General features: G+C 40.8%; 1 protein-coding gene across 2 annotated transcripts in view; it reads right to left on the reverse strand.

Moving 5' to 3' along the window:
• Nucleotides 1-14993, reverse strand: part of LOC134344387 (tomoregulin-1-like) — a 304218-nt gene that overhangs the window by 49850 nt on the left and 239375 nt on the right. The window lies entirely within an intron of this gene.

Below are 14993 nucleotides of genomic sequence, written 5' to 3' on the forward strand. Positions count from 1 at the left end.
AGTTTTATGGAAACAACCTACTAACACTCTACATAACTTGGTGCCAAATTTTGTTTGAACATGCTGTGAAGCACCTTGACCACAAGTTTTTCTTGTAGCTTACACAGAATATAAAGTTTATGTTGAAGTAGAGTCTTTACATAGAACTTTTTGACAATAGCATTAAATTTACTTCCATTTTTAAAACAGACACAACGTCTACATTTGAATCCTTTGTTTCAATTTTAAGCTGTACGGATGCAATAATTCTGAGTAAAGCAGATATCACCATGGTGATTGTGTCTGCAATGATTGCACAATAACAAAATGAACACTGAGCACTGTTGCCTTTATTTAAACCTTCCCTGGAATCTTAAGCTTTATTGAAATAAATCTTAAGATTAAGCTTTATTGAATGTTAATGTAAGGCTTTATGTTGGACATATCTTGTGAATTCATATATTAAATACTTTATATTAAATTTATTACTTTAATTTGAAATAAAGCTTTATTGAATATTAATATAAAGTTTGAAAAGAGGTACATTTTCATCACTGCAGTTAGTTTATTAATGTTTTAATTTTATTTACAGATACAGCACGGTAACAGGCCGTTCTGGCCCAATGGACCTTCGCCATCCAATTACGCATGACTGAATAATCTACTAACCCATACGTCTTTAGATTGTGGAAGGAAATGGGCTCCCAGAAGAAACTCATGCAGTCACAGGGAAAATATACATACTCCTTACAGTTAGTGGCGGGAATTGAATTCAGGTCACTGGCACTTTAATAGAGTTATGCTAACTTCTACACTACTGTGCCGACCCACAGCTTAGCTGAAGACCAGAAATATAATGTGAATCCAATGAGTCTGTAATATTGTTTCTTATAATTCTTTTAGTTATATATTGTAGAAAGCCTTGATTAAACTGGAAGCAAAACTAGTCCAATCCATGGAAAATGCAACACACAAAATTAAATACAGCCCTGTTTCCACCCATCAGGAATAGCATGGAGTTGGGAAATGCGTGGACATTCGAGGCTAAAAGCCAAGGTTAGAAGTAAGAACAGAGTTAGGAGGTGAGAATGCACATGATTCTGCTCTAATAGAGCACACTACACAAGAATGTTGATGGGCAGGCACAGTGAAATGCCTGGCATATTGACAACACATTTAAACATCTGCAATCTACAGCAGCAATAAGGAGAAATCCAGCAACAATTTACCACAGGCCTTTGAACAGAAATTGGAGTAGCAAACACTTGCAGAATTATAGCAATGAGTCAAAACAACTATATTGAAAGACCTGGTGAAGAGTCTTCGATTTGAAATGATGCTCCATGATCTCTGAATATTTCCAGCCTTTTCAATTTCAGATTTTCAGTGTCTGCAGTTTTACAATTTTCACCAGTAAGTACCTAGTTCACAATCTTTTCAAATAGGAAAACAATTTTCCACAGAAGCAACGCACAGCTCCTCAGCTCCTGACTAGTGTGCGACCAGCTATGACATGTCTTTGTATGTAAGCGCTCATAAGCCATTGTGGTGCACTGGCTATGTTAAGAAGAAATAAACATGTAGGGAAAACATTCACTCAAGAAAATTTGTTCTTTGATACATGAGAATAAAGTTAAAAAAATAAAAATAGTAATCACTTAATAGCAATGCAAAAGCTGAGGAAGTAAATCTGACATCAAATAGCAGCTGGTCCCTAGGGAAAGGGATGAATTTAATTGGAACAGATATTGGCATTGAGTAATTAAATCCTGTGGCAGGCAATGGGGTTAAAAGACACTGAACCGTAGATAACCAATACTAAACATATGTATCTTTGAGGATCTACTCCCAACTTTACACAAATAGGTAATCAGCTACATTTACCCTGAGTAAGAGTAATTATATATTGGCACTCAGAGTGTGATAGCAATCAATATAAGACAGTGTTGTGATGAGATATGGCTTATCATGATGATTGATGACACAGCAGGCACTGCATAATGAACAACATAAATACCCTGTATGACATAAATCATAATGTATATGCATATGTTTAATCGTATCCCAGATGGTGACATTTTATTAACTGGCTGATGATATAAGCAAACAAAAGAGCTGTGAAACACTGTAGTTAAATACAATTAAGATAAACTGCAACTGTTAAAACTTAAGAGGATAAATGTGATGAAATCTTACTCACTTTATACTAAGACCTCAGTAATAAATTATAATAATTATATCTGCTTAAAAGTAAGGTATAAAGGCCAGAATTGTAACCCAGATTAAGAAGACTAAAAACAGGCACGAACTTCAGAATATGAGAAGAAAAACCACAAAGGTCATAGTGACTTTCATAGTGCCGTACAGCATTTTAACTGCTTGCGAATGTTTCAAAACATTGAGACAGAAAGTAATGTAAATTATGAAAATTGCTATTGTTAATTGGCAATTATACACAAGTAAATTTATGTTCTTTACGTCCATTCCCTTATGAGCAGCACAGTAGCATAGCAGTTTACAGCACCAACAATCGGAAGATTAGGGTTCAGTTCCTGCCAGTGTCTGTAAGAAGCTTGCACATTCTCCCAGTGACGGTGTGGGCTTCCCCTGGGAGATCCAGTTTCCCCCCATATTCCAAGAAAAGGATATACAGGTTCGGGTTAGTAAGTCGTGGGTGTTGCGATGTTGGCACCGGAAGGATGGCAACACTTGTGGGCTGCCCTCAACACAATGCAAATGGTAACACAAATGATGCATTTCACTGTATGTTTAGATGTACATTAGACAAATAAAGCTAACCTTTAATCTTTCTCCTGTGGTTCTCCCATTACATAAAGTTCAGAGTAGAGAGACGAAATTAATAAATTGTCCATAGTTAAATGACAACTTGGGGCAGATCTTCATTGTGCAATATTATAAATAGAAGTAGATACATGTGAAATGTAGATTAGGGTGCTAATTCACCGCCTTTCATTTGCATTGTAGGCAGTAAAAATTTACCACAGTGAGTCATACGTGTTTGGACTAGACTGCTTGGGGACATAATTTTGTAATGAGGTATTTTGCACTGAGATTTAGGAAGAAAATCTAATGTTAGTAGTGGTGTCAAAGGATGATACTATTTAAGAAAATGGCTATTTACTTAGAAGGAGATACAGTAGATAAGGATAGCTGGCATGAAATAAACTGAAAGCGAAAAGTTATGTCTGACAAGTTTAAGTCCTACAGAAAATATAGCTGGCACAAACAGAATGTAAAAAAGCAGTTATTAAGATGTTTTAGGAGAAGGCTTTAGAAATTTAACGTACAATTTTGAAGAGAACATAACAGCAAGGACAGGTAGTTAAATAAAATTATCGTTCTTGAAGCTGTGAGGAAATGTCAATCCATATCACTTATCTTTACCACAAATATCGTTTCAATCATCGGTGGGGCAGCACAGTAGTGTAGTGGTTAGCACGATGCTCTACAGTACCGGCAACCTGAGTTCAAATCCCGCCCGCTGTCTGTACAGAGTTTGTACTTTCACCCTGTGACTGTGTGGGTTTCCTCAGCGTTCTCCTCTTCCCTCCCACATTCCAAAGATTAATTGGTCATTGGAAATTGTCCTGTGGTTAGGCTAGGGTTAAATTGGAAGTTGCTATTCCACGCTGTATCTCAATAAAAATAAACAATTAAATTAATTAATGGATGTTGTCATTCACAAATGCCATTTATTCACTGGCAGCCTACTCATGGGCGTCCAGTTTCAGTTTTACCACAGCCACACAAATTCAGACCTCTACACAGTCTTGTTCCAGACAGAAACCTAAATGCTGAATTCTGGAGGTAAAATGAGAGTGATTGTCCTTAATATCAAGGCAGTACTTGATCAAGAATAGCGTGAGAATACCCAGATAACACTGCAGCCAACAGTTCCCTGGGGCAGAGCCTTTTTGCCCAAAGGTCTTCAGCTGCTTCATCAATGATTTTCCTTCAATCATGAGATCTTAAGGGTATTCATGCTGATGTTTGCAAAATGTCCAGTTCCAAGTGTAATTCCTCCATGAATGAGAAAGCACCTTCAGCTAGATATCAACAGCATTCAGGCAGGGATTTATGAGAGGCAGCACCCTGCTGGAGGAACTTAGCAGGCTGAGCAGCATCCGTGGAGAGAAAGGAACTGCCTATATTATGGGTCAAAATCCTACAACAGAACTAAGAGTGGAAAGGGGTAATGGAGAGACAGGGGCATAGGTGATTGGTAGACTTAACCATTCCTTACATATCAGCCTGCTGCTCTACTCTCCCTACATCCATGACTGTGCGGCTAGGCACAGTGCAAATGCTATCTATTAAACTGCCAATGACACAACTGTTAGCTAAATCTCAGATGGTGACGGGGAGGCATACAGGAGTGAGATTGACTGGCGGGTTGAGTGCTGTTGCAACAACACCCTTGCACTCAACATCAGCACAACCAAAGAATTGATTGAGGACTTCAGGAAGGGGAAGTCGAGGGAACACACACCAGTCCTTATTGAGGGGTCAGCAGTGGAAAAGGCGAATAGTTTCAAGTTCCTGTGTGTCAACATCCTGGGTCCAAAGTATTGATACAGTTATGAAGAGAGCATGCCAGTGGCTTTATTTCATGAGGAGTTTGAGGAGATTTGGTATGTCACTAAATACTCTGGCAAATTTCTATTGATGTACTGTGGAGAGCACTGTAACTGGTTGCACCACTACTTGGTATGGAGGGGTCCATGTACAAGATCAGAAAAAGCTGTAGAGAGTAGCCAGCTCAGGCTGGTCCATCATGGGCACTAGCATCCCCACCGTTGAGGATATCTTCAAAAGGTGATGCCTCAGAAATGCAGCATCCAGCATAAGGACCCCACACAACCCTGGATATTGCTTCCATCACAGAGAAGATACAGGAGCCTGAAGCCAAGCTATCAGCGTTTCAGGAACAGCTTCTTTCCCTCCACCATCAGTTTTCTGAATAGACAGTGAACCCATGAACATTTACTATTTTTGCTCTCTTTTTGCTCTACTTACTTCATTTGATTTTCAACGTACCTGTATATATCTCATTTTTTTAATTATAAATGATAGTACATTTTTATTGAATTATAGTACATTAAGCTTGATTTTGATTCTAGTTCTGAGATTCCAATGCTCATAACATTTGTATTCCTGCTTGTGTTCCTACTCCAGCAACCATCTCCGTCTACCTTCGCCTCAGCTCCCCCCTCCTTGACCTGCTAATTATTTGTTACTTAAGTTAGGTTATCTTGATCAATAAAGCAATAGACATATTAAAAATCTCAGCAAATCACAGCTAGGAAGGAGAATAATTAGTCAGAGCTTCTGCATCAGATTACTCTGGAAGGATAGCACATAGAACATAGAAATCTATAGCACATTACAGGCCCTTTGGACCACAATGTTGTGCCAACCATATAACCTACTCTAGAAACAGCCTAGAATTTCCTTACTGCATAGCCTTTTATTTTTCTCGTCTCCATGTACCTAACTAAGAGTCTCTTAAAAGACCCTATTGTATTCGCTTCCACCACCGTTGCCAGTAGTGCATTCCACGCCCCCACCACTCTCTGTGTGGAAAAATTTACCCCTGACATCCCCTCTGTACCTACTTCCAAGCATTACAATACTATGCCCCCTCGTGTTAGCCATTTCAGACTTGGGAAAATGCCACTGGCTATCCACATGATAGTGAATGTATATGGACATGCTAACGTTATAAGACCAGATTCATTTGCAGTTCAGACTTGTCTGTCAAGGGAAGAATATCTTCTCTGGATTCAGGGATTACAGAGTTGCTGTCATCAATAGATCAGTCAGCTCAGCAGAATGTCTAGCATTCATTCGCTATTGAAGAAAAGAAAAATTGATTAAGGACACAGAATGGAGACTTAAACTTCATAGTTCCTTTGCACATCTGCTTAGTTTTCAGTATTTTTCAACTTTGGTGCTTGATCATTAATTCACAAATTTGTGATGTCAAAAGGAAACAAAAGCACACTTAGATTTTAAATAGATGGGCTAGTCCAGCAATATTCTGTTTCTTTAAAAGCAACATATTCACATTGACGTCACTTTCCCCATTCTAGAACCATTCCATTGATACACCATACCTAACACTATTTCTTCATCGAAGTTCTGGGGCCAGATATTATCCTATGTGTTCCACCACAACTCAGGTGGAAATGTTACAGCACTGGCAGAAAAAAAATACATAGCCTTATAAAATCAGAGATGAGGTAAGTCATTCTGACTCTAGTAAGATCAGATTCAGTGCATACCATCGTCTACTATAACAGTCATGGTTCCGAGTGAGTGCAGTCCATCGAAGATAACCCGATAAAATGGGGCCAATGTCACCATTGCTGTGAAGCAGACAGACAAATGACTGAAGAAAATCGATAAATCCGGACTTCCTGGTAAATTCAAGACCTGGCTGTACCAATACGGCCTTCTGCCCAGGCGTCTCTGGCTCTTCACACTTTATGAGTTCACCATGACTGCCGAAGAGGGCATCGAGAGGAAAACCAACAAGCACCTGCGGAGATGGTTGGGAGTTCCCCCAAGCTTCTCTTCAGTGGGCCTCTATATTTGATCTGGGCTCCCCTGTCATCTGTTGTGGAGAAATTCAAGGTGGCAAAATGTAGAGCCTTATTAAGCTTGAGAGATTCCAATGACATCTTGGTAAAGAAAGCAGGCGTTACAACCAGATATGGGCGCAAGTATGTAGCCAATGCAGCTGTGGAGGAGGCAGTGTGTTCTCTGAAGCTGCGAGATATCATCGGCAACCCCTGCGTCGGGCGGCAAGGCCTTGGCTCAGTTCACTTGTAGCAGTGGGGGAGGCTGCAGTTCCCGGATGTGGTGCACACAACCCTACGCCCGGACGTTGTATTGTGGTCAACTGAAGACAGGAAAATAATTCTGGTTGAGCTGACTCTGCCTTGGGAGGAGGGATGGGAAGAGGCCTCCGAGAGAAAGGCCTTGAAGTACCAGCCCTTAGTGCAGGAGTGTAAAGACAAGGGATGGCAGGCATGGTTATTCCTTGTGGAGATTGGCTGCAGAGGTTTCCCAGCCAAATCAACATGGCAGTTGTTGTCAGCTCTGGGCCTGGACGAAAGCAGCAAAAAACAAGCAGCTCGTAGGATGGGGGAAGAGGCAGAATGAGCCTCTTGTTGGATTTGGAGTAGGCGAGAGGAGGGAAGCTGGAAGCCAGGATCAGATGGGCGGTGATTTGGCCACCACTGCCGGCCCACCAACTGGAGAGTGTCGTGGTTAAGGGTCGAAACACTCTGTGAAGGTTGGGAACCACCTGATGACATCTGCTCCTGGCTGAAAGCTATGGTTACCTTTTAAGGTATCTGGAGAATGCACCCTAACAGGTGTATGTAATGGGTAAAATCCAAGACGAGGCAAGACATACTGACTCTAGTAAGGTCAGATTCAGTGCATACCATCGTCTACTTTAAAAGTCATGGTGGTTGGTGAGTGCAGCTCAATTCATTTCCCATCCTGTAAATTGAGGAGGTTGCTCCAGTGCCTGTTGAAGTTCTCAGTCATCTCTCTAATTGCAAATAACATGTTGCACGTCCTCAGATCAAGCCAGAGCAGTCCCTGCCTTCCCATTTCATACTGGCATTCTTCGTCCTCATTTTATTTTAATCAATGTTTGCACTGCCCTTCCTCTGCCAGCTTGGAGCTCCGTTCTAAACTGTTGTCTTTTTCCTCCTCATTATCATTACTGCTCTGATCCCTCCCTGGACAATGTAAACATTCTTTCCTCTTTTACTTTCAATTGTCATTTGTTTCTCGTTTCTCACTGTTAGAGTCAGAAGCCTGAAGGCACACACTCAGCAATTCAGGAACAGCTTTTTCCTCTTTGCCATCCGACTCCTAAATGGACTTTGAAGCTTTGGACACTACCTCACTTTTTTAATATACAGTATTTCTGTTTTCGCACATTTTTTAATAATCTGTTCAATATATGTAATTGATTTATTTGTTTGTTCATTATGATGTTTTATTTTTTGTCTCTCTCTGTATTGCATTGAACTGCTGCTGCTAAGTTAACAAATTTCATGTCACGTGCTGGTGATCATAAACCCGATTCTGATTCTGATTCCTCTACACATAGTAAACCTGGACTATTCTGAGATCCGAGGGGCAGGTTAAAGATTTGAGAGGCAAGTTTTTCACACAGAAGGTAGTCTTTATGTGGATGAGCTCTGAGAGGAAATTAAACTCAGGTTGGAGGAGCAACACCTCATATACCGTCTAGGTCAGCGGTCCCCAACCACCGGGCCACAAAGCATGTGCTGCTGGGCCGCGAGGAAACGATATGATTTGGCGATATGAAGCGATATGGGTCAGCTGCACCTTTCCTCATTCCCTGTCATGCCCACTGTTGAGCCATTACGCATGCGAGGTTATTACTCGTGCGTCATCCATGTCAGCGCGGGAAGGAGATCAATTCCTTGAAATGACGGCGGGCTGAGAAGTATGATTGACATAACATCTCTGCCGCCATTCTGGATCAAAGTCAAGGCTGAATATCCTGAGATAGACACGAAAGCACTGAAAACGTTGCCTCCATTTCCAACATATCTCTGCAATGAATGCAACGAAAACTAAATTGCGGAATAGACTGGCCATAACGAACCCCCTTCGAGTATCGCTGTCTCCCATCACCCCTTGATGGCACCATCTTGTTGCAGGGAAACAAGCCCAGGGCTCCCACTGATTCAGCGATATTGGTGTGTTGCAATGATTTTATATATTCATACGGGGAAATTATGCGTTGTGTGTTTAATATCCAAATGTTACTTAAAATGTTATGATGCTATTGACCTATATAACCATATAACAATTACAGCACGGAACAGGCGATCTTGGCCCTTCTAGTCCGTGCTGAACGCTGCTCTCACCTAGCCCCACCGACCTGCACTCAGCCCATAACCCTCCATTCCTTTCCTGTCCATATACCTATACAATTTTTCTTTAAATGATAATATCAAACCAGCCTCTATCACTTCTACTGGAAGTTCGTTCAACACTTACTTCAAGCTCCCCTGTCCTCCCCTGATAATTGACATCGCTATATTCATGTGAGGAAAATATGCGCTGTGTGTTTAATATTAAATTCATTAGATAATCCCTTTTAGAAATGAAATTGAATGTATTTGCCACTTATCACCTATATTCCGGTCATGATTAACACCCCCACCGCCGAACAGAATCGCCAAAAAATGACTTGTAGGGAAAAATCGGCAGGTACACGTATGCGTAGGTTGCGCATGTGCACTGGTGCCCGTGCAAGTCTTCATGGTCATTGTAGTCTTTTTTGGGGTAAACATAACATATTTGACTGCTACTCCTGTCCTTTGGCAACCCTACCCACCCCTCCCCCCCGGGTCAGTTTAATATTGGCAAGTATATTGTCAATATTAAACTGGTCCGCAGTGTAAAAAAGGTTGGGGGCCCCTGGTCTAGGTAGTCTCCAGCCCCTTGGTATGAACATAGAATTCTCCTACTTCTGGTAATTCCCACCCCCTCCCTTCCCCCATCCCTGTTTCACTCTGCCCCCTCTCTAGCTGCCTACTACCTGCATCATGGTTGTGCCTCCTTCCACTACCTATTGTGCTTTCCCCTATTCCTTCTTCATCTTTCCTGCCTATCACCTCCCTGCTTCCCCTCCCCCACCCCTTGATCTTTCCCCTTACTGGTTTTTCACCTGGCACCTACCAGCCTTCTCCTTCCCACCCTCCCCCCACCTTCTTTATAGGGCCTCTGCCCCTTCCCCCTTCAGTCCTGATGAAGGGTTCCGGCCTGAAGCGTTGTCTGTTCTTTTCCACGGACGCTGCCCGATCTGTTGAGTTCCTCCAGCATGTTGTGAGTGTTGCAGGTACTATTATAATGTTTAAAGAACATTAGGTTAGATGTTTGTTTAAGAAATAGGTAGTGGGATACAGGCCTAATGTAGCCAAATGGAACTAACATAGATAGGCATCACAATTGGTAGGTGACTTGGGCCAAAATGAGTTTGAAGTGGCACAATAGCGTAGTGGTTAGCGCAATGCTTCAATGCTTCACAGTACCAGTGACCCAGGTTCAATTCCCGCCGCTGCCTGTAAGGAGTTTGTACATTCTCCCTGTGACCATGTGGATTTCCTCCTGTTGCTATGGTTTCCTCCCACAGTCCAAAGAGGTACTGGTTGGTAGGTTAATTGATCATTGTAAATTGTCCCTTGATTAGGCTAGGATTAAATCAGGGGTTATTGGGTGGTGTGGTCTGAATGGCCAGAAGGACATATTCCAAACTGTATCTCAATAAATAAATAAATAACTTCATTTCTGCATGGACAGCTCTATGGCCTACTGTAAATCATCTGGGTCACTGTACATTTTAGCTGAGATTTCCTGTTCTCATTATAATGCTTGTCCGCAGAATCTAGTGACTGCAATTATTTGCATCAGCAACAAGTATTATGCAATGGTAAGAAGAGCAGCCATGTAGATCAGTTTCGCAAAATGTTGACTCTCGGTAGGAAACACTGGTGACACTCCTGATTGTTCAGTTCATATTCACTGAACTATGAGTAATATTTTCATGTCTCATTGAGTTCACATTAATTTTAGTTGGAAGTAACTACACCCATGCAAAATACAGTTAATTTTGCTGCAGATTTCCAGGAAATTTATCAGGTTTAAGCATGTCCAGCCTGAATAAACAAAATGAAGAATTTAAAAATGCTAGTACTAAACAGTATTTTGCCTGATGAATAACATTAATTTAGGCAAGTTATTGATTTAATGTGAAAACAACTAAAAGAGGTTGTCTAATCAATGTATTTTTTTATACATTTCAGTTGAGAGTGACTCACATTTTAATCTCTATTTAGCCCGTGGAACACATAATTAACCCCTATTCTATTCTCGGTTATTTTGCAGGCAGATGTAAGGCTTCCAATTGCTTTTAAAATATACAAACTACAAACTATATTGTAAACCACCATGTTTTTGTGCACCATATCATTCCGTTTTAATGAAAAACACAATGGAAAACTGGAACCTATAAGATGAAGCATACAATTTTCACTCCACTTCTGATGCCAAAACACACTAGAGCAGTCTAGAAGTTCTGCAGGACATTCAACGAGCAAGATATCTGGATGCCACTTCTGAGATTATCATGAACATGAGCATTCCACTGAATGTCTGAAGGTCACTTATGCAGAAGCAGATTTTCTTGGTATTTGGCAACCAACTTGACCAAGTCCCAGCCAGTGCAGTATAGTACTGAGAACCTACCTCAGATTCCATTTAAGAAAAATGATCACTTGGCCTGTTCCTGGTTTACTACCCCCCAGTTGTTGGCACCAGTATCCCATTTTCAACTTGTGACCTTTGCTTAACACTCCTAACCACAACACCCGCCTCCAATGGGAATGACCATAAATTCACTGGGCCAATCTCATCCCCATACCAATTGTTGAAACCTCCCTTCCATTGCTTATTTCCTGACTGACTAGTGCTTCCCTCACTGCATTGATCCATGACACGTGAACTCCATTTTGACTACCCCTACAAATCTTTTCCTCCTCTTTTCACCACTCCATTATGACTAGGGGTAATGTCTATCCCTTTCTGTCATGGCTTATTGGACTTTGTAGGCTTCTAACTGTCCATTTCTAAATGGCAACTGCCCATTGGCCTATTACAGATCAAGTTTTCATCACTCCTAAACAAATATGGAAAACTCGAGGTAAGAGGTTTTCTTTACATTGGTAATGGTGATACCAATGAAAAATACAGAGCCCTTAAGGACATGACTTGAGTGCCTAGAATGGAAGAGGGAAGATTTACAGCCAAGGAGAGGAGAATGGGACTAGTTTAAATTGACAACTTTACTGGCATGAAGGGCCTGTTTCGATGCTCTATAATTAAATGTCAGTCTCAAAATAAGTCTCAGAATAGAAATGAATAGAAAGAAAATGAATAGAATCTCTGCAATACTCTACCCAACAGATAGTGGAGACTCCTACTATATTCAACAAAGAGGTTAATAGATTTTAAGTTATTAAGAAATCAAGCTATTTGGGTTCATTCAGGAAATGCTACTGAGCTAAAAGATCAAACATGATCATTCTGCAGATGACACTACACTGATTAGCCTAATCTCAAATAATAACAAGGCAGCCTACAGAAAAGAAGTCATCACCCTGACACAGTGGTGTCAAGAAAACAATCTCTCCCTCAGTGTCGCAAAGACAAAGAAACTGGTTGTGGACTACAGGAGGAATGGAAACAGGCTAACCCCTATTGACATCAATGGATCTGGGGTTGAGAGGGTAAACAGCTTTATGTTCCTTGGCATAAACATTACCGCGGTCTGTACATACTGGCTGTGTGGTGAAAGAGGCACAACAGCACCTCTTTTACCTCAGATGGTTGAAGAAGTTTGGTATGTGCCCCCAAATCCTAAGAACTTTCTCCAGGGGCACAACTGAGAGCATCCTGACTGGCTGCATCACTGCCTGGTATGGAAACTGTACCCCCCTTAATCGCAGGACTCTGCAGAGAGTGGTGTGGACAGCCCAGCGCATCTGTAGCTGTGAACTTCCCACTGTTCAGGACATTTACAAAGACAGGTGTGCAAAAAGGGCCCGAATACCCCAACCACAAACTGTTCCAGCTGCTGCCATTTGGGAAACGGTACGGCACCATAAAAGCCAGGACCAACAGGCTCTGGGACAGCTTCTTCCACCAGGCCATCAGACTGATTAACTCATGCTGACACAACTGTATTTCTATGTTATATTGACTGTGCTATTGTACATACTATTTTTTACAAATCACTAAAAATTGCACATTTAGACAGAGATGTAATGTAAAAATATTTGCTCACGTATATGAAGGATGTAAGTAATAAAGTCAATTCGATTCAATTTTGAATGACAAAGTAGGCATAAGGAGATGAATTCCCTACTCTTATAATATGCTACTTCATTAACATTTCAATTCTAATTATCACTTGGTGGTTAACATTTACTTCTGATAGTTGTGAATTCTCCAAGAACTTGGTTTGGAAGGAAATCTACACAAATGTTTCTGAATCAGTTCCAGTTGATTTTTTTCAGCTAACCAGCTGTGCTGGCAACTTCTGCTAATTATCTAATATGTATAATTTTGGTGCAGTTTGACAATACTTGCTATTAAGCTGCCTTTGACCATCTGTTTCTATAGCAATGTACTGATATCCAGTGACAATCCTGACTTCTCTGCTGCATAAATTAATTACAGGGTCTTGCTAGGCTAGTAAGGTCTAGTTTGATTTCAGTTCATTATCATTATGAACAATCAATATTAAATAATTTATAATGTTAAATAATTTACATATATGAAAGAGAAGTATTTATACATAGACACGAAATCTCTTTATTTGGATGGTATCACTGACTTTGACTCAGTACCTCAGACACTTTGGATACCTGTGCAGTTCATCCTTCAGGGAATTGTAGATTGAATTAGGCTATGTTGGCCCAAGCGTGGATATCTTTGGTCAGTTTCAGGGAGATAGGTAGAAAGCTGAAAAGCAGGACCCTCAGGGTAGTAATCTCTGAATGTTGCCTAAACCATGCACCAGTGAGTGTAAGAACAGAATGATGTGGCAGATGAAAGCGTGGCTGAGGAATTGGTGCAGGGGCAGAGTTTCAGATTTCTGGATTATTCAGATCTCTTCTGGGGAAGGTATGGCCTGTACAAAAAGGATAGGTTATAACCCGAGGAGGACTAACATCCTTGCAGGCAGGTTTGCTAGAGCTGTTGGGGAGGGTTTAAGCTAACTTGGCAGGGGAATGGATGAGAACCGGAGGGGTAAGGCTCAGGGTGGGACAGTACGTATACAATTAGATGCAGTGTGTAATGAGTGTGCATAGGAAGGACAGACAAATGATAGGGCAAAATTGCAGTCAGTGAAATGAGTTAACGTGTAAATGGGGACAAAATCGAAAAGATCAATGAAGAACTGAAGGTGCCATATCTGAGCGTACAAAGTATATGGAGTAAGGCAGATGATCTTGTCACACAGTTAGCGATTGGCAAGTATGACGTTGTGGGCATCAATAGGTCATGGCTGAAAGAAGATAATAGTTGGGAAGTTAACATCTAAGGATACACATTGTTTTGAAAACACAGGCAGGTGTGAAGAGGGGATGGGTGGCTCTGTTGGTAAAAAAAATTAAATCAAATCCTTAGAAAGAGGTGACATTGGATCAGAAAATGTAGAATCCTTGTGGGTAGAATTAAGAAAGGGTAAAAACCCTGAACAGAGTTATACACAGGCCTCTGAACAGTAGCCAAAATGTGAGTAAAAATTACAACAGGAGAAAGAAAAGGCATGCAAAAAGGGCAATGTTACGATAGTCATGGTGGATTTCAACATGAAAGTAGATTGGGAAAATTAGCTTAATGCTGGATGCCAAGACAGGGAATTTGTAGAATAGCTATGAGGTAGTTTTTTAGTGGTTGGCCCACTAGGGGAAAGGCAATTCTGGACTGGTTGTTGTATAATAAACCTGATTTATAAGGGAGCTTAAGGTAAAGGAACCCTTAGGAGTCAGTGATCATAATATGATAGAATTCACCTTGCAGTTGGAGAGGAAGAAGCTAAATTCAGATATATATGTACTATGGTGGAGAAAAGGGAATTACAGAGGCATGAAAGAGGAGTCAGCCAAAGTTGATTGAAAGGGAACACTAGCAAGGATGACAGCAGAACATCAATAACCAGAATTTATTGGGAACAATTCAGAAGCAGCAGGATAGATATATCCTGAAGATGAAGTATTTTAAAGGGAAAATTATACAATCGTGGCTGACAAGAGAAGTCAAAGATAGCATAAAAGCAAAAGTGAAGGTGCATAATATAGCAAAATTAGTAGAAAGTTAGAAGCTTTTAAAAACCAACAAAAGGCAACTAAAAAAATCCATTGGGG

Source organism: Mobula hypostoma, chromosome 3 (assembly GCF_963921235.1).
Source record: "Mobula hypostoma chromosome 3, sMobHyp1.1, whole genome shotgun sequence".
Taxonomy (NCBI): domain Eukaryota; kingdom Metazoa; phylum Chordata; class Chondrichthyes; order Myliobatiformes; family Myliobatidae; genus Mobula; species Mobula hypostoma.